The sequence below is a fragment of the Eriocheir sinensis genome, unplaced genomic scaffold (genome assembly GCF_024679095.1).
Source record: "Eriocheir sinensis breed Jianghai 21 unplaced genomic scaffold, ASM2467909v1 Scaffold35, whole genome shotgun sequence".
NCBI lineage: Eukaryota > Metazoa > Arthropoda > Malacostraca > Decapoda > Varunidae > Eriocheir > Eriocheir sinensis.
Genome location: NW_026111665.1, coordinates 530,043 through 548,512, shown reverse-complemented (window position 1 = coordinate 548,512; position 18,470 = coordinate 530,043). Strand labels below are relative to the sequence as shown.

At 44.0% G+C, this 18,470-nt stretch overlaps 1 long non-coding RNA gene across 3 annotated transcripts; it reads left to right on the top strand.

The window, feature by feature from the left end:
* Window positions 1-1,258: 1,258 nt before the first annotated feature.
* On the top strand, window positions 1,259-12,262 carry LOC126991830 (uncharacterized). 3 transcript variants are annotated; one of them, XR_007745878.1, is made up of 6 exons: window positions 1,259-1,541; window positions 4,464-4,575; window positions 5,197-6,474; window positions 6,706-6,760; window positions 7,775-7,847; window positions 8,548-8,664. It is a non-coding gene; the product is annotated as an uncharacterized LOC126991830 (long non-coding RNA). The 3 variants fall into 3 exon arrangements; XR_007745880.1 differs by lacking the exon at window positions 1,259-1,541 and adding an exon at window positions 3,587-3,651; XR_007745879.1 differs by lacking the exons at window positions 7,775-7,847; window positions 8,548-8,664 and adding an exon at window positions 11,623-12,262.
* The last annotated feature ends 6,208 nt before the right edge of the window (window positions 12,263-18,470 follow it).

Below are 18,470 nucleotides of genomic sequence, written 5' to 3'. Positions count from 1 at the left end.
GGAAGGAACCGCGCCGGGCGCCACCTTGCCGCGGCTATGGAGGACGTTCCTGGGGTCGCTCTCCTCAACACCGGGGTGCCCAAGCACGAGGCTGGTGGCGTTTTGGACCTCAGCTTAGTGTCGCAGCCGCTTGCAATCGGTGCAACGTGGACCCTCCACCCGCACCTCGCGAGCGACCATTTCGCCTCCGTTGTTGCGCTCCCTGTCCCGCCGCCTGTGTTACCACAGCGGCCTTCGCGCTGGAATCTGCGCCGGGCTGACTGGCCTCGGTTCCGCGGGGCCGTCGCCCGTCGTCTGGCCGCCACCATCCGGCCCGACGACCTCGAGGCGGCGGACGCGAACCACCGAGTCAACCAGGCCCGCAAACTTAACAGGAGAGTAAACACGGAGGCGACGCGAGGCTTGCTGCGCGCTGCTGTCCGTCGCGCCAGGGAAACCGCCGACCGGGTGCAGGAGGAGCACTGGCTGGCGTGGTTCGAGGGACTTGACAGCTGCGCGTCCGCTGCGGTCCTCTGGCGGAAGCTGAGGGCCGTCGCGGGGGGTGCCGTTGCGCGCCCGGCATTACACCCACAGCCCCAGGCCGAGGCGGAGCAGCTTGTTACCACCTTCTCCTCCCGTGCTGCTTCCGCTCGGCTTCTGGCCCACACTCGCGACCTGCTGAGGGAGACGAACCCCGGGAGAGTAGCCGCCTTCAGGGAGACCTGCCTACAGGCGCATGCCACTGACGCGCCTATAGAGCTATGGGAGCTGGAGCGGGCCATCCCCAGGAAGGACACCTCCACCGGGGTCAACAGGATCCCCTACTCTTTCCTGGAGCACGCCTGCCCGGACATGCAGGCTGAGGTGCTGGGATTCTTTAACAAATCCCTTGAGCTCGGAGCACTGCCAGCCTCCTGGAAGCTGGCCACCATCGTCCCCATCCCCAAGAGTGGAGACGGGCTCCAACATCGCCCGATCTCCCTCCTAAACTGCCTCGGCAAGTGTATGGAGAGAGTCCTCCTTCCGCGCCTTCAGTGGGCGATGGGCCCCCTCCATCACCACCTCTTTGCTTTCCGCCGGGACAGGGGCACCAGAGACTGCATCTCCACCCTCCTCTCTGGTGTCCTGGGGAGACGGGCGGTGGTAGTGTTTATAGACCTCGAGAAAGCTTTTGAGCTCGCCTAAGCCCCCGCCATGCTCGCCATTCTAGCTGAAAGGGGCGTCCGGGGCCGCCTGCTGGCGTGGGTGGGCCATTACCTGGAGGGGCGTGTATATGTTGCCGGTGTTACACGCCATAGTGTCCTCCCCCGCCTAAATGTCCTCCCCCCCGTCGGGTCCCCGGTGTCGGAGCGAACATAAACAAACAAAGGCCAGCTGATAGCAGTCTCACGCCAGAGTGTCCACCACAACAATGGCTTCGGATCTCCGCGACAGGATTTTCCATTTTAATGAGAATTTAGTCCCGCTTAAGCAACTAATTCTTAACAACCAGTATCCACCAGGCTTGACTGGAAATCAAAGGAGAATTTTGAGAAGACAGAGGGAACATCACATGATAAAAGGTGAGTACTGATCGAGTGAAAATAGTTTATTGTTTCGGGGAAACAACAAAGGGGTACTCTTGCATTTAATAAACTCTGGTTTGTTGAAAAAGCCAGTCAGCCTGAATAGCACCCGTGGAAAGTGGCAGCCACAAGCTGAGCAATACAGTGGTTTGTGTTTTATGGTTCCAGGGCTGAAGGTCAGCTCAGGCTAGGGCAGGTCATACCCAGTCTTGCCCCCCCCACATAATTATCAGAATTTATCTACCATCCCTAAGGAAATCCCCTTCATTAAGAACTATGAAAGGGAAAAAGAAGGCCTGGGCCACTTAAGGAAATGGCCATAAGTGTCTAGGAAGTGCTGTGGCTGTACAAAAATAGAACACTACAAAGATGGCCACCCATGATGTGAACAAAGGCACCCAAGGCAGGCCAGCCATGTGCTGCCAGGTCAAGTGGGCAAATTACCCTACTTTCCCCCTTAAAATTACCCTGTTTGCTTTAAAATTACTCAGTTTGCCATCTGTTTTATACATAAACACACACACACACACACTATATATATATATATATATATATATATATATATATATATATATATATATATATATATATATATATATATATATATATATATATATACTGTATATATATATATATATATATGGTCAAAATGTAATATTCATACTCATCAGTGTGTACTGCTGTGTAGAGTTGTTGGTAAACCATGTCATGCCTGAGAATAGAAATTAAAGTGTTTGGTGACTATATTAAGAAAATTACATTAAAAGAATCCTGATGGATCCTAGCATCATGACTCATGAGGACTGACTTCAGTTTGTGAGTATGTAGTACTATGTTATATTCAATGTATAGGTCTGTGCGCTCTCTCTCTCTCTCTCTCTCTCTCGCCTAAATATCTAGATTTCAGATGGATTTTCAGTCTGTGGTGAAATTACTCTAGAAATCTGTCTCTGTCTATGCTTCTACCCCATTACCCTGATAGTGTTCAGATTACCCAAAAAACAGGGTAATTACCCTGCACCTGGCAGCACATGATGTGCTTGGCAGTGTTACGCAGATTATGACACCCTGGCTAGTGAGAATGAAGAATGTATGCAATCTGCACGGTTGCAGACCATCAGTGGCACACACAACACTGCAAACGCTAATCTCCATGGGAAATCCATAAAATAGTGGAAGAGATACATGGTCAAGGGGAGGGAGACTAGAGGCCAGTAGACAAAGACACTCCTTCACCCTAAAGGCACACAATTTCCCAGAAGCCAGAACAACAGAGGCAGAGGTGTTGAGCTACCAAGTGGAGAAAAGAAGTCATTTTTGAAGGACCTGTAATTATACCATAAAAAAAAGACTGTACATTTGGCTAAAATGGAATCAGCTGTCCTTATGAACACTCAAAATCATGCCCAAAGCTCCTCACACTTGGCTTGGACAAACAGATACACAATGCAGACAAGGGAAGCATTGTAAAGACTTGCACCCAATTTGAAATTTTTTTTTGAGTTTTGAATTAATATAACAGTTTCTTGTCAAAATCACATTCTATATTACTGAAATAATAGGCCTGGCCAGCGATGGTCAGGGCTGCCACTCAGGGTGCCTCGCCATAACTGTTATTTTGTCCTTCAACTGCTGTGCTAAATCCCCTCACTCACAGAATTTTCTAATGAAGAAACAGTAAATTTTAAAATTAAATCAAATCTAACCTAACTAATCTCCTAACTTAAGGCTTTACGTCTTAACCCCCTTGAAAATTAAGAATTTTTTATCATTGTTATTTCTAAATTTTTCAACCTAGTTCAACTGTGAAAATGTTGAGATCTATTCAATGAAACGGTTAAGGTTTGATTGTTTCATGGATGCTGTAAAGCAGTATATAATACCATTACTTTTACATGTGGTAAAGTTATCCTTTTGTTACAGAGAACCAGCTGTATCGCAAGAGAAGAAACAAATGGGTTCAGATTCCTTCAACACTGGGAGAAGTGATGGATATTCTGCTTTTTTATCATGTCACAAGTGGCTGTCATGCTGGTATTGATAAAACCAGTCCAGGATTTCTGACCATTATTACTGGCTTGGTATGTCAAGGGACGTCATTGCATATGTAAGTAAATAACACCTTCAGGTAAAAGTTTTATTGCACTTTTATCTGTGTATATTTTAGGTATTAGTTGTATTTTTTGAAGTCCACAAAAGTGAAGGTTCAGATCATAGGTTTAGGAATTAACAAATTTCACACTCAGAATATAAAATATGTAGTATATTACTGAAATGCATACTGTACTATCTGTTTCTCTTTAATAATGCTAATATCTCTTTCTATTTTTTATTGATATTTCCACGCTGACTGCTCTTCTGAACTTGCTAACTGCATGCCTCACCCCCTCCCGCAGCCCCGCTGCACGCAATTTTCTACTCATGCTCATCCCTATTCTGTCCAAACCCCTTATGCAAGAGTTAACCAGCATCTCCACTCTTTCATCCCTCATGCTGGTAAACTCTGGAACAATCTTCCTTTATCTGTATTTCCTTCTGCCTATGACTTGCACTCTTTCAAGAGGAGGATATCAGGACACCTCTCCTCCTGAAATTGATCGATTTGGATATATCTATCAATTCTTTTTGGGGAAGCAGCAAAAGCGGGCTTTTTTTTTCATTTCTTTTTTTTTGCCCTTGAGCTGCTTCCTATGTTTAAAAAAAATTCCACCAAGACAGTATATAATAATTTTGTCTGCCTTCTGTTTAAAGTCAGCAACACAACACAAGGTGATAGTGTTATTTCCATTTAATACTTGATATTAGCAACACATCAAAAATAATTATGCCACAGCTACAATTCTTTACAGAATCAGGATAGAAGCACAATAACCCTGCCTACCTTTCAGGTTTACTACATCCTTTCTTTACTTTTTTCAGATATCAACTTGTACAACTTGCCAGACTTTTGAGGTTGTAAAGACACAAGCTCCCACACTTAAACAAATTAAGGTGTCTCAACCCATGGAAGTCGTAGGCATGGATCTTATTGGTAAGTGTTTTGGTGTATTTATCGCCTCTACATCAATGGATAATATTTAATAATGTTTAGTCCATTTCTTTCATGCTTTGTTGGTGGACAGACGGAATGAAACAGATTATAGTTATTGCTGTCAAATTAACACACACACATATTTATACATGTGTGCAGTATCTGTCATAATGTTGTTTAAGACTGAAGATTTTGATATTTTTTATCAATGTACTGAAGCTGATGATTGTCAAAATTTAGTATAATTGTTAGTGTCATCACTATTTGTCAAACTACATTAGTGTAGCATATTAATTGTCCATTATGTAAATTCCAGCTATTGTCACATGGATTTCCATGCTTGTTTTCAATTTACCATAATTTCTTGAGCAATAGGTTAAGGCTAGATCTAGTGGAATATATATATATATATATATATATATATATATATATATATATATATATATATATATATATATATAGATATATATATATATATATATATATATATATATATATATATATATATCTATATATATATATATATATATATATATATATATATATATATATATATATATACATATATATATATATACAGATATGAGAAATTCGATTTCCAGGATTTACATGTTATTACAGGAAAAGCTAAGGTAGTGTTGCAAGCAGGCAGTGACAAATACAGTTCGGCGACATGACATGCTCATCTTGTCCAGGACCTCATCCAGTATAATGAAGGGCAATCAGTTTCTAGTTTATTAGAATGCATATGAGATTTTAAGATGCATGATGAACCCTTGCATGTTTTATGGTGTCTTAAAAGTTTTAGGTGAACATCGTGAAATATATTATATTTTACCTGTAAAAATGTAACTCATTTATTTACTTTTGCTAAGGTTTCACATCAGGAAGTATGGTCCCTCTTCTTACTGTTTCTTATTATTGTGTGTACATAAACACATTACTTTCTCACACTTATGTTGGCTAATAGTTCACTCTATGATGGCATGTTCCCCTGCAATGACCTCTGTATCACATTTACTGCTTTCTCTTACTTATTTTTGTTATGTGGTTGCCACTAGCATTAGGGCCCCCAGTTACTGTTATTAGGTTATAAGAAATAGCAGCTGCACTTAATTAGCCTAACTGTTACCTTTTTCTGACAAATTAAAACCTAAAGGGTGGGAATGTACAGTGAAAGCCATAAATCCTCGCACAAACTTCAAAATTATGGCGGAAAAAGTCGGACCAGAAAACCCTGTCACCCGCCCTTTAGGGTTTAACCTCCCCTGCTTCATGCCCTGGCCAGTAATCCTCACATCCCCTGCACTTAGGAGTTTGGTTCAGTAGGTTTTGTATGCCTTATTTATATTACTATAAAATCTTACCATCCTCACACCAGATAAGATAATGGTTTTTTGCATGTGGAATTTTGTATCTTAAGAGATCTTACAAATGGCAGAGTGTTGCTCTGCGATGGATTTCTCAATTGACTTCATTGATTTAGAAATGATGAGTTAAGGGATGATGATAGAAGATACTTTGATGCAGTAAATACTGTTACATTTACAATTGCCACAATTTAATTTTCCACAATATTTTGAAACAAAACAACTTAGCATTCAGTGTTCCATTGTAATGACACCTTTATTATCTGTTTTCTGCCACCACATAGTAAGTCATTACAGTGCTGCTCCTCATGTTTTTCAGCTAAATGATATCCATCGTGGGGAGGAAATATGCCACTACATGTATACTGATATATTTTCACTGTATTACAGGACCACTGGCGATGACCAAGAGTGGGAGTCAGTACGTATTGACAATTGTGGATTACTTCACCAAATATGTACTGTTGTTCCCTCTTCCAAGAAAGGATGGGACAGGTGTCAACAATTGCATCAAGCAGTACATAAGCATGTAAGATGAATTTCATTGATACGTACTGGTTTTGTAGGTCTTTGTATTCCAATGGGACAATCCTTAGTGTAATAAGATATCAATAGTATTTCCTTTACAGTATTCTTAGGTAGAATAAGCATAAACATACACAAAATATATTTTATGTAAAATATTTATGGCACTGTAAGGTCCATGAGGGAGAATGTGTAAGCTCGCTGTACCATATGGTGTGTGTTTATGTTTTCACAGATTGGGAGCACCAAAACGCCTCATCTCTGATCAAGGGAAGGAGTTTTGTAATAAGGTATGGATCATTTAGAATGACAGGTATAATACTGGAGCTTTTGAAATTGACAATTTTTTTTTTAAGTGTCTACTTAGTATATATATATATATATATATATATATATATATATATATATATATATATATATATATATATATATATATATATATATATATATATATATATATATATATATATATATATATATATATATATATATATATATATATATATATATATATATATATATATATATATATATATATATATATATATATATATATATATATATATATATATATATATATATATATATATATATATATATATATATATATATATATATATATATATATATATATATATATATATATATATATATATATATATATATATATATATATATATATATATATTTTAACTGTAATATTGCAGTGTTCTTCCTTAGTTACATCTGTTGCTTTGTAGTTTCTTAGCTTCTTTTTTTTGCTCCTTTAAGCACCTGAACACAGCTTGGCATTCATAAAATCTACTGGTGGTAAGGTATGATATACTACATGTATGACTTCTTTAGATAGTCACTTTGAAAGGTTGTCCATACTTAATAGGCCTCACCAATTTTTCAGTTCGGTTAAATCAGGAAATTTTGAACTTATGATAATGGTTGTGCACTATTTTGTACCTCCCATACTGTAACCAAGTAGGGGGGAAGGAACACCACCTCCTTACTGTCAGCTGAAGGAGAGGACATTCATGTCCCCTGATCCCTGTCACACATTCATTTGCTGCCGTGCAGTCCTGCCACAACAGTAGTTGTCACCCCGCCATGACTTCTTGTGGAAAGTTTAATATTTTCTTTAGTGTTTAGTGTAGCCTGAACGGATCACTCAACCCATGGCTATAAGCTACATAAATGTGTTAGGATGATTAACACATATATAATTAATCTTACGGTTTGTTGAAAATTACTCGATCATTGACAGTTTCTACAATGTGTGCAATATTTTTACATGCAATGCCTCATACTTTCAGATCAACAATGACTTCTGCCAGCAAATGGGAATAAAAAGGTGTGTCTCCAGCGCTTATCATCCCCAGACCAATGGTTAGTTTGGCTTAATTATACAGTATACTTTGAAGCAGGATGCTTCAATTAACACAACTTGGGAACCAGCTTTTATTAGCTTAAGTTTTATCTGGCACTGCTTAGGGAATCATTTAGTAAAAGTTTTGTTAACAGCTTTCCTCTAATAAAGTGGTGGTGCTTATCATCCAGGGCATAACAGTTCACTTACTATTTACCAAGTATTATCAATTTAATGACGAGATTTTCTGTTCTCTTTTCCTATTACTCTCGCACGTCCTCTGCGTGTATCAAATCACGAGAGACTAATCACAAGGAGAGAGTATTCGCCGGCTGCCTGGGATTGAACCTGTGACGAGAGTGTCGGGAGAGCCACTCCTTACCGAGTTGGTTATGGGAGGATGTTCATCAGGCATAGTCACTGCAGTACATAAACAGCTTTGTTTGGTCTAAAGTACTACTATTCTTGTGCTTTTCTCGCCTTGGAATGTCATGCAGATCAGGTCCCCATTAGAGTATGGGCACTGTAAAGGAACTGCACAGCAAACAGTCTCAGGTGTAGCAGATTTATTTTCACTGAGCTTCTATAACAGTGGGATTATAAAACAGTAATGTTGCTGTGATAGTGATATGGCAGATCAGTTTGAACACATTTCCTGATATCATATGAGTTGAGTTATGTGGCTTTTATTTGGTTCTTAAGATTGGTATCCATTTCTAGGTTTGGTGGAAAGAGTAAACGGTATGGTGAAACGCCGAGTAAGCAAGCTGTTGGTTGACCGTGGCAAAACTGGGACGAGAGTCTGCATGACATCATTTTCTCAATAAACGCTCAGCCACAGTCAGCTACGAAGTACACACCATTTTTCCTAATGTTTGGTCGGGAAGCCCACACACTTTCGGAGGTCAGTATAAACATTGTTTTTGGTGCATGTAATGCCTAAAAGTAACAGTTATTGGTGTGCATCACATTTTTAGTCAGAGGAATATGCAGAAAACACTATATGATTCATGTGCTTTCAAAAACCGTAATGATAAAATCAACAGAATTATTTTTAGCACTACTGAATAAACTTATGGGGACGTTTGCATTGTCCAACTATATGTAGCTTGTGTAATACGTATTTCATGATGACCAGTATGTCTTATTGATTATGTAGTTCATGTAAATTTGCCTTCCCTCAGATCAAAGGTGTGGACTCTGACACTGACATCATAGAAGATGGCAAGCTTGAGGAATTTGTAGAAGACCATGCAACCACCTACGAAAAGGCATATGAAAAGGTGAGTCTTGACTTTACTTATAATAGTCTCTTTTGAATGGAAATTACAATTTGTAGCATGTATTACTTGCTGACATAATGTAATTGTATTTTGGTAGTACATTATTACATGGATTTGTAGTAATTTCCATATATTGGTTTTACTCTTTTTTAATAAGTATTAAATTTATAGGCTCAGATCAACCAAACAAAGCACATGCCAAGGCAAAACAGGCATACGAAAAGAAAAAATCCAAGGGGGTCAAAAGCTTTGCACTGCATGTGGGCCAGCTTGTGCTGAAACGCCAGGCAGCCAACATTGCACGCAAAGGTGGACAGTGTGATCCACTGTGGACTGGCCCATTTAGGTGAGTGACATTTTTTGCTAATCTATGAATGGCATTTGAATATGTAATTTTAGTTTTACTAATCCAGTAAGATGTGATCCACTTTGGAGTGGGTAAGAGAAATTTGTAGTTTATATATGAATGGCTTTTGAATATAATGTTATACTAATTGACAACAACACACTATTGCAAATTTTGCCTCCACAACTTCCATAAAACATAGTTGACAGTTGACTACATTTAAGCATGGTACCTATATTATGTGTGCTGTTAGATTGCATATTTTTCCTGTTGTCTTTTATGGGCATGTTTCAGTTCAGTAGTGATTGTGTTTCCTCATGTACCTATGTTGTGATGTATGCATGTTTTAGTTGATGCTTCTCTCATGTATGAACTTTTCCCCTCTTTCTAGTAGTGTTGAGGCAGAGCCTTGAGCCTCCATCAACTGTCTTTACAGAGAGGTAACAACAGGCTGCAGCGTTGTGGAATTCAGCAGTGGCATGATTAGGGAGACACCACAACTCTGGCTGGCAATGGAGCACTCCAGCTGTGGGGTCCAGCCATTAATTGAGATCACCAGAACCTTTCTCAACTGTTTCCATTGTCTCCACAAAATAATATTAATTATCTTTCTTAACCCTTTCATTGCTAAGCGCTCACAATGAGACTCCCCTCAGGCGCGTTCACAGCGAGCTTTTAGCACCACCAGCAAGTGACGCTAGTGCTCGCTCTTTTAACCTTTGTATAAAAAAACTATTTATCACAGCTAAAACAAAACTCCATTGGAAAGAGGAGGCCAAGATTTATAATATTCGGTAATGTAAGCCTCTCCTGCGAAAATACAGGCACGTTCAGGGGGTGTTTCCTGTGAAGATGTACATTTATATGTGCGTGACGGTCAGCCGCAAGGCAACTACTGTAGATCTCTTGATGATGGGTGCTGGCAAGGGAGTATTGCCAACTGCAAACTTTACAACTATTTGGTCAAAATATGAGTCAAGTGATAGGTGAAGCTGTGCAAAAATGTCACTATATTGGGCAAGAATATCCACCACTTGCTCATCCGTAGATTTTCTGTGCTTGGCTGACATGATTTTCCACCAAATTTAGTGAAGAACCCACTCTATTGGCAATCGGACCTGTGTTATGAGAATTAGTTATGGAACACTCACATGTGGGAGATTTGAGTGCAGCTGGAGCTCACAGCGAGTGTTTAGCGCCACCAGCAAATACGCCTAATGCCCACTGCAAACATTTATCAATGAAAGGGTTACTAAAATTTCATTGCAGATTTATTTATTCTTAATGAAATATTGGCTTCTCCATTTCCTTCCCTCATACTCTCTCTTCACATATTCTTTTTTTTTTTATGAAATATTGGCTTCACCATTTCCTTCCCTCATAATCTATCTTCAAATATTCTTTTTTTTTTTATGAAATATTGGCTTCACCATTTCCTTCCCTCATACTCTCTCTTCACATATTCTTTTTTGTAATGAAATATTGGCTTCTCCATTTCCTTCCTCATACTCTCTCTTCACATATTCTTTTTTTTGTAATGAAATATTGGCTCCATTTCCTTCCCTCATACTCTCTCTTCACATATTCTTTTTTTTTGTAATGAAATATTGGCTTCTCATTTCCTTCCCTCATACTCTCCTTCACATATTCTTTTTTTTTAATGAAATATTGGCTTCACCATTTCCTTCCTCATACTCTCTCTTCACATATTCTTTTTTTTTTGTAATGAAATATTGGCTTCTCCATTTCCTTCCTCACTCTCTCTTCACATATTCTTTTTTTAATGAAATATTGGCTTCACCATCTCCTTCCCTCATACTCTCCCTTCACATATTCTTTTTTTTTTAATGAAATATTGGCTTCACCATTTCCTTCCTCATACTCTCTCTTCACATATTCTTTTTTTTTTTAATGAAATATTGGCTTCTCCATTTCCTTCCCTCATACTCTCTCTTCACATATTCATTCTCACAGGTCCACACCATCTCAGTGCCCCATGCTTCACCCACTCCACAATCCACTTTTTCACTGTCACACCGATACCAAACTGCTTATGCATGCTTTCACTACTTTCTCCATCTCATCCGGACACACATGTTTTGGGGCTACCCTATGTTATATTATAATAGTGATGCAACTTAAGGTAATGAATGTTTATATTTGCAGGATTTTGGAAATAACAGAAAGGGACACAGTAAAGCTGGCTCACGTCAAGATTGGACACGATGATGTTCCCCTGGCACGGATGGTGGCTTGCGATCAGCTTAAGCCTGTAAAGTTCGGTGCTCTTCACAGGCCCTCAGAAGAGCTGCCAGCAGGCAGTTCTACTGATACAGACCCTGAACTACACCTCAATGAGGAATTATACCAAAAAAGACAAGGCCTTTCCATCCCTGTGTCAGTTACTGCCCCTCCTAAGCCAGGGGACACAAGGCATCCAGACAGGGAGGAAGACGTCATTCTGATCGGAACCAGGGCCAAGGCTGAAAGAGAAGCCGTGTGTCTGCCCCCTGTGCCAGCCAGTCGCCAAGATCCACAAATGGAGGTAATGATTCAGATTCTTGAAGAGAGAAGGTGGCTCACTGATGACCACATGAATCATTGCCAGGCCCTCCTCAAACATCAGTTTCCCGAGGTTGATGGCCTCCAAAGCTGTGCAATATTTGAGGCGGTGGAGCATATTCGTGTTGGTACCCCTAGGGGGAAGTTTGTTCAAATTATCAATGTCAGTAGTAATCACTGGATTACAGTAAGTAACATTCAAAATTTTCAAGAAGGTAAAGTAAGAATCTATGACTCCATGTTCACTAAAATCGGTATGTCCCACCGCCAAAAATTCATTGAACAGCTTGGGTGGATGCTACACCTCTAGCGATGCCATAACAATGGAATGGCGTGATGTTCAGCGTCAGAGGGGCGGCGATGCTTGCGGCTTGTATGCCATCGCCAATGCTTATGCACTCTGTGCAAATATCAGACCTGAGGAGTGTGCATGGGATCAAGATAGTTTGTACGACTGGCTGGTTGGATGCCTTCAAGCCGGAGAACTGTCTCAACCCCCTGTAACAGTACCCCAAAGGAACAATAAGGGTACTGTTCGCACTGAGGTGGAAACAGTCTTATGTAAATGCCGTTTGCCAAACAATGAGACCCGTCCCATGATTGCCTGTGATAACTGCAACGCGTGGTATCACTTCAGCTGCGAGGGAGTGTCAGAAGCTAACAGCCAGACATTCCACTGCAGCAACTGCAGGTAACTTCTTTTCAGATGCTATTTGAAAAGTACCTAGAGAAGAATAGGAAGCTGTTTGCTGCATTCATGGACATAGAGATGGCATATGAAAGGGAAGGGTTAATGGAGTAACATCCCATAAACCCTTCCTGTCAACCTTGTCATATACCATCTCTAGGTCCTTGAATGCAGCAAACAGCTTCCTATGCTTCTCTAGGTACTTTTCAAATAGCATTTTCAGTAAAAGAAAATAATCTACACAACCTCTTCCTTTCCTAGAAACACCTTGGTGTAGATTTGCTCTAACCTCTCAATGTTTCTGTGTGTGATAATGCCGCACCGTGGAGCAGTATTCAAGCATTGATCTCACAAGTGTGATATACTACTACTAGTTGTATAAGTGTTTTTTTTTTATACAGTTATGTTGATTACACTTAAGGATCCAAAAGTGTTCAGTTGGCTGTGGCACTGATGTGTTCTGTGTGAGTGTTGAATTTTAAGTTAATGGAGAATTGAACTCTGAGGTATTTGTGTGTGTGTACAATTCACATGAGCATTTGGGTTGTAAGGCCATGTTGTGAGTCAGAAACAATGTTGTTTGTGTCAAGCAGATTTCATTATGTGTTTGTGTATTGTGTTCAAAAGTTCCACATGGAATCAGTGTTAGTGAAATGGGGCAATAATTGGCTGTGTCAGTCCAGTCACCTGTCTCAAATAAAGGGTTGATGTTTGTCAGAAGCCAGTCAAAGTGATGATGAGGGTGATATATATTGGATCAAGGAGTCCCTGGAGGACGGGGCTAAGGATTTAAGAATGAAGGCAAGGATGTTGTCGGGCCCAGTGAATTTACTTGTCAAGTCCTTCTGTAATGCCAGGATTCCCCCTCTCCTCCCCATACTGTTAATGGTAATGTTGAGGGGGGCTGTTGGAAGAAGGGGCTGTGTGGCATGGTTGGTGTCTGGTAGTGTTCTTGGGTGCACACTAATTGGAACGGTGTTGTGGGCTGGTTACTACTGTGATATTGTTGTCTTTCTGTGATATAATAGTGTTGGTAGCATATTTGCATGCCCTAAAGAATTTGAAAAAATGTTTATGTTGTTACTTAAATTGTCTGCGAGGAAGGTTGCTATGTGTTTGTGTTCGGCAAATTTTATGTTTTTGTTAAGTGTTTTTTGGGGGGCCATCTAATTATCTGTTGTGTTGTATGTCTGTATCTGTAGCTTTTTTATTATTATAATTAGTAGTAGTAGTAGTAGTAGTAGTAGTAGTAGTAGGTAGATAGTAAATTAATACACAATTGTGTAAATAACTATATGTAATTTACCAAATATATATTTATGCAAGAAATTTTGGAGCCTTCTTTGACCCTTAAATTAATTATGGATGGTTGTTAGACTACCAAAGGAATATCTTGTAACATGAAGAACTAGAGAACTAGAGAGCATGAAGAACTGGGGTCTTCCTTAAGCCCTTGGGAGGGAAGGAAGGGAAAAACGTGTACCAAGGTAAGTAAGATCTTGCAGCATGAACTGGGGTCTTCCTCCGAGCGCTTGGGAGGGGAAGAAGGGCACAGACCTGTTACCAAGGTAAGGAATCAAAATCATGCTATATGAAGAACTGAGGACTTCCTCAGAGCCCTTGGGAGGGGAGGAATTATGTGAAAATATGTACCAGGGGGGATCTTATAACAAATGATGTCCTTAGAAGAGAAGAAAATATAAATGGATAGCTCTCTGGGACCTATTACATTCTTAAATAGCCATTTTTCCAGCAAGATACTTGATTCCTGTAGACAATCAAACCTCACCCATAGCACAGTGTACCGCAATGTAATTCTGATAACCTGAGTTGTTATACAGAAGGGTCATATGTAGTAGACCCCACATAATTATAAGAGAAAGCAATCTGCTTTGGGGGGTAAGCTATTTATATAGCACCACCCCTCACTTTTTTTTAGATCATCTTCAAAATTCCCTTAAAGGGCTTATATAAAGAAAAATAAAAAGCACATATGCATGGCATGCTCAATTCGCTCACCCCCCCCCCCCACACACACACACAAAAAAAAGGGTCTCATAGGCTATGCATATCGACATTTTTTTTACTATAGCAAAAGGCTATTTGCCGTTAATTTACTGATGAATCACTGTCATGAAGGCTATTTATTGTCCCTTCACTTCATTTATACAAAGCAGAGCGTTGTAATGTATTCACTGATGTTTTCCTATGAAAGAATATAACAATATGCCCTTCCGTGCTGGAAAATAATGGGAGGACATTTAGGAATTTGAGGACCGTGTTGCCACCCGGTGTTCGTTATTTACTGACTACGGCTTCATTCTTGAAGCTTTTTTCTATCTAGATATGCGAAATACTAAAAAATGATTTTTTGACCTAATTTTATCATCTCAGCTGTTGTGCCTCCCCTTAATGTCCTCCCTTTTGTTTGTAAACAAAGGGGGACATTTAGGCGGGGGAGGACACTGTGGCGTGTGACACCGGGGCTCGGTGTTTTGTGTGGGTGCAGAGGCGGCGGCCTGAACAAGCTGTGTGTGCTCCCGAGTCCGGTCAGGCGGCCCCCGTGGCCCCGCGTGCTTCCGACGAACTAACTTTCGAGTGACGGTGTGTGGCGGCCCCCTGTACCGTGGTGTGAGTTCAGTGTACCAACTCGCCAGCGGCGTGTGCTGGGGGGGCCACCTCCGTGGCCGGGCGGCACAGGGTTGACTCGGCAAGGGGCCCGGGAGTGTGTGGGTAGTGCTACGCGTCCTCCCATTGGCTACCACCTCCCGCTCGCTGACTCTGCGACGGTGGGTTCCTCCGTGCTGGCCCTGCAGCGAGAGACGAGTGTCTCCCGTGTATCTTAGTGTGTTCTCGTTTCCTTTAAATACCACGTGTAACGTCTCATACTTGATGGTGACTGATAGTGTCGGCCCCGTAGCGCCTGTGTCTCTGTGACTCCGTGGTTCACCAATTCTGGTGGCGGGTGGTAGGTGTGTGTCGCCCCGCCATCCCTTGCTGCACGGCAGAGGGCAGCCAGCGGTGGTGGCTTGGACGAGCGTGGGGCCGGTTTCTCGTCCTCTCATTGGCTGCCTGCCCCGCTCCCGCTCGCCGGCTGTGGTGGTGGACCCCTCTCTTGCCTGCTCTACGAGTTGAGACTTGAGTACGTTGTTCCTTCCCACCATTCCCAGCCGCCGTGGTTTCTTCAGGCCGAATCTGGTTTGTGGTGCATGCACAACCGATACGCAAGGTATGTTGATTACTGATTAATGTCGCTGCTGTGATAGGGTTAATCTACTTGTGCCCCTGCGTGAGCCCGTTTTCTCGTGCATCTCTTGTGGCGCTGAGGGGCTTCTCCCCGAGTCACCTCACCCTTCCCCTCACCACCCACCTCCCCGTCGTCTACCGGGACGCCCGCCCCCGTCTGACAGGACTCCCCAATCGAGTGGTTGGTCTTGGCTTGCTTCGGGCCCGTTTGGCGTATAGGGGACATTTCTCCGAGTCACCCACTCCCCCACTCCCTCCTCCTCCCGCGTCCTCTGCGACTCCCCAACACATCCTGCCGAGTCCTCTCCCATTCCCCCGCCCTCCCGCCACTAGCAACGCAACACGGTTACCCCCCTTGGCTCCACCTCCACCTCCCGCCCCCCTTCCCACCTCCCTGGGTTCTCCTGGCTCATCCCTCCCTTACTTCCGTGCCCCGCTTCCACCCGTCGGCCCCGCACCCCCCACCCCCAGCTTTTACCCTCCCTCTCCCCTGTGACCCCCCCTCAGCTCTTGCCCCCCTCCCCTCACGACCGGGGCTTCTGTCATTGCCTCTCTATGTCCCCCCACGTTGCGGGTTCCTGCGGCGTCTCTCTCCCCTACCCCTGACACCACTCCCCCCTACCCCGGGCCCACGGACCCACCATGGGCCGCGTCAAAATTCGGCACGCCCAGCCTGAGGCCCTCGCGACACGACGCGCGTTATCAAACCTACTGCGGCCCAAACTTAGATTCCTTCGCCTACTCGCCGCGGAGGACGGGGTGGTGGTGGTTACGGCCTCGGACCAGGACACAGAGGCTGTCTTTGAAAGCAACCTGCTGGTGGCCCTTGCGGCAGAGGGCTTCACTCCTCTCATGCCCTCTGAGGTCCGTAGTCGGCGGACTGTCATATGCTTCCGCCTAGACGAGCTGGTCACGGAGAATAGCCCTAGCGAGCTCAGGGTGGAGCTCGAAAGGGCTCATGGGTGGGCGAAAGTGGAGGACATTTATAAATTCCCTCACTCCCACACCCTGAAGATCGTCTTCCGGTCCAGCGAGATGGCCCGGAAGGCGGTCGAGAACGGGCTTCTCCTCTTCTCTTTCTCCGTGACTCCGGAGCAAATCAGGGCGGAGGTGTACACCCCCCTCATGGCCTGTAACCGCTGCCACAAGATCGAGCAGCACACCACCCCCAACTGCCACCTACCCGACGCCACCCCACTTTGCTCGGAGTGCTCGGGTCCGCACTCATTCAGAGTATGTGCTGCCGAGCTGAAAAAGTGCCCCAACTGCAACGGAGAGCACAGTGCTCGGGCCATGCGGTGTCCCATCCGCAGGGCTGCCCTCAGGGAAAAAGAGCAGCAGCGGAGGCGCCTTCAGGAGACGTCCCCCTCCTCTTACGCCCAGGCGGCTCAATCCCAGACCGCGCAGGCACCTTCCCCCCCTCCCTCTCCGTCCTTCAACCTCGGCAGCCTTGCCTGCGTCTTTCACGCGCACGTCTTGAACGCGACGCAGCCTGGCACTTTCCAGGAGGTCCTCTCAGGGGCCCTTCAGAAGAACGGTCTCCCCGACCTCCAATTCCCCCCCTTTCGGCTGCCTGCAGACTTTGTGAAGACGGCTCTCTGCGCTGCGATCGCCCTCCTGTCCCCCGCCACGCCACTACCGGCAGTGCCGGAGGAGACGGTGAAGCCCGAGGCGACACCCCCGCCCCAGCCACAGCCATCCTCCCCTCTCTCTCTCCCCCCCCCCCTCCCATATCCCCCTCTCTCCCCCCACAGGGATCCTCAGGGCGCTCCTCCTCTCTATCCTCCGTCTCCCCTGCCCGCTCCCTAACCGCCTCGGAGGCGTCTGACCTTGGGGAGGGGGCCTTGTGCCATGTTGTCCCGTACGTCATCCGGCGCCGATCCGATCGCTGGCCGCCTCACCTCACGTACCAATCCCTCGAAAAGGGTCTGGATGGCGGTCGCTTCAAGCTAGGGTACATTGGCCCGGATTGCTTCCTCCCTTACCTGAGGGGCTGGTTCCGCTCTTTCCCCGGGCCGCTGGCCGGCTACCTCCACTCCCTCCCCGAGGATGAATTTCACTCATTCACCCCCGGCCCTGTCCCACAGGCACTGCTCCCCAGCCTCCGCGTGACCAGGCAACGCCCGGACCTACAGTGACTCGGTTGCTTGTAGTTCAACACAATGTACTGACTTGGGACAGACGAAAGTTTGACTTGAACAATACCTACCGACAATTTGACCCTGACAACATCCTTCTCAACAGCCACGGACTTACGGACGACGCTAGGATCAAAATCCCGGGCTATAGGGTCCACCAAAGGAACCTCAGCTCCGAGCCTTCGGACGGGGTTGCCATCGCCGTCAGGTGTCGACTGCGCTGCAGAGTCGAGGACGACTTCCCCTCCGAAACTCTCGCAGTGCCAGTCGACACCTCCGATGGTCCTTTGATAGTCGCGACATCTTACCTTCCGCCCAGACGACCGTACCTCCCTCACCCAGACTACCTCAGGCTCTTCCGCAGGCGCACCCCGGTGCTC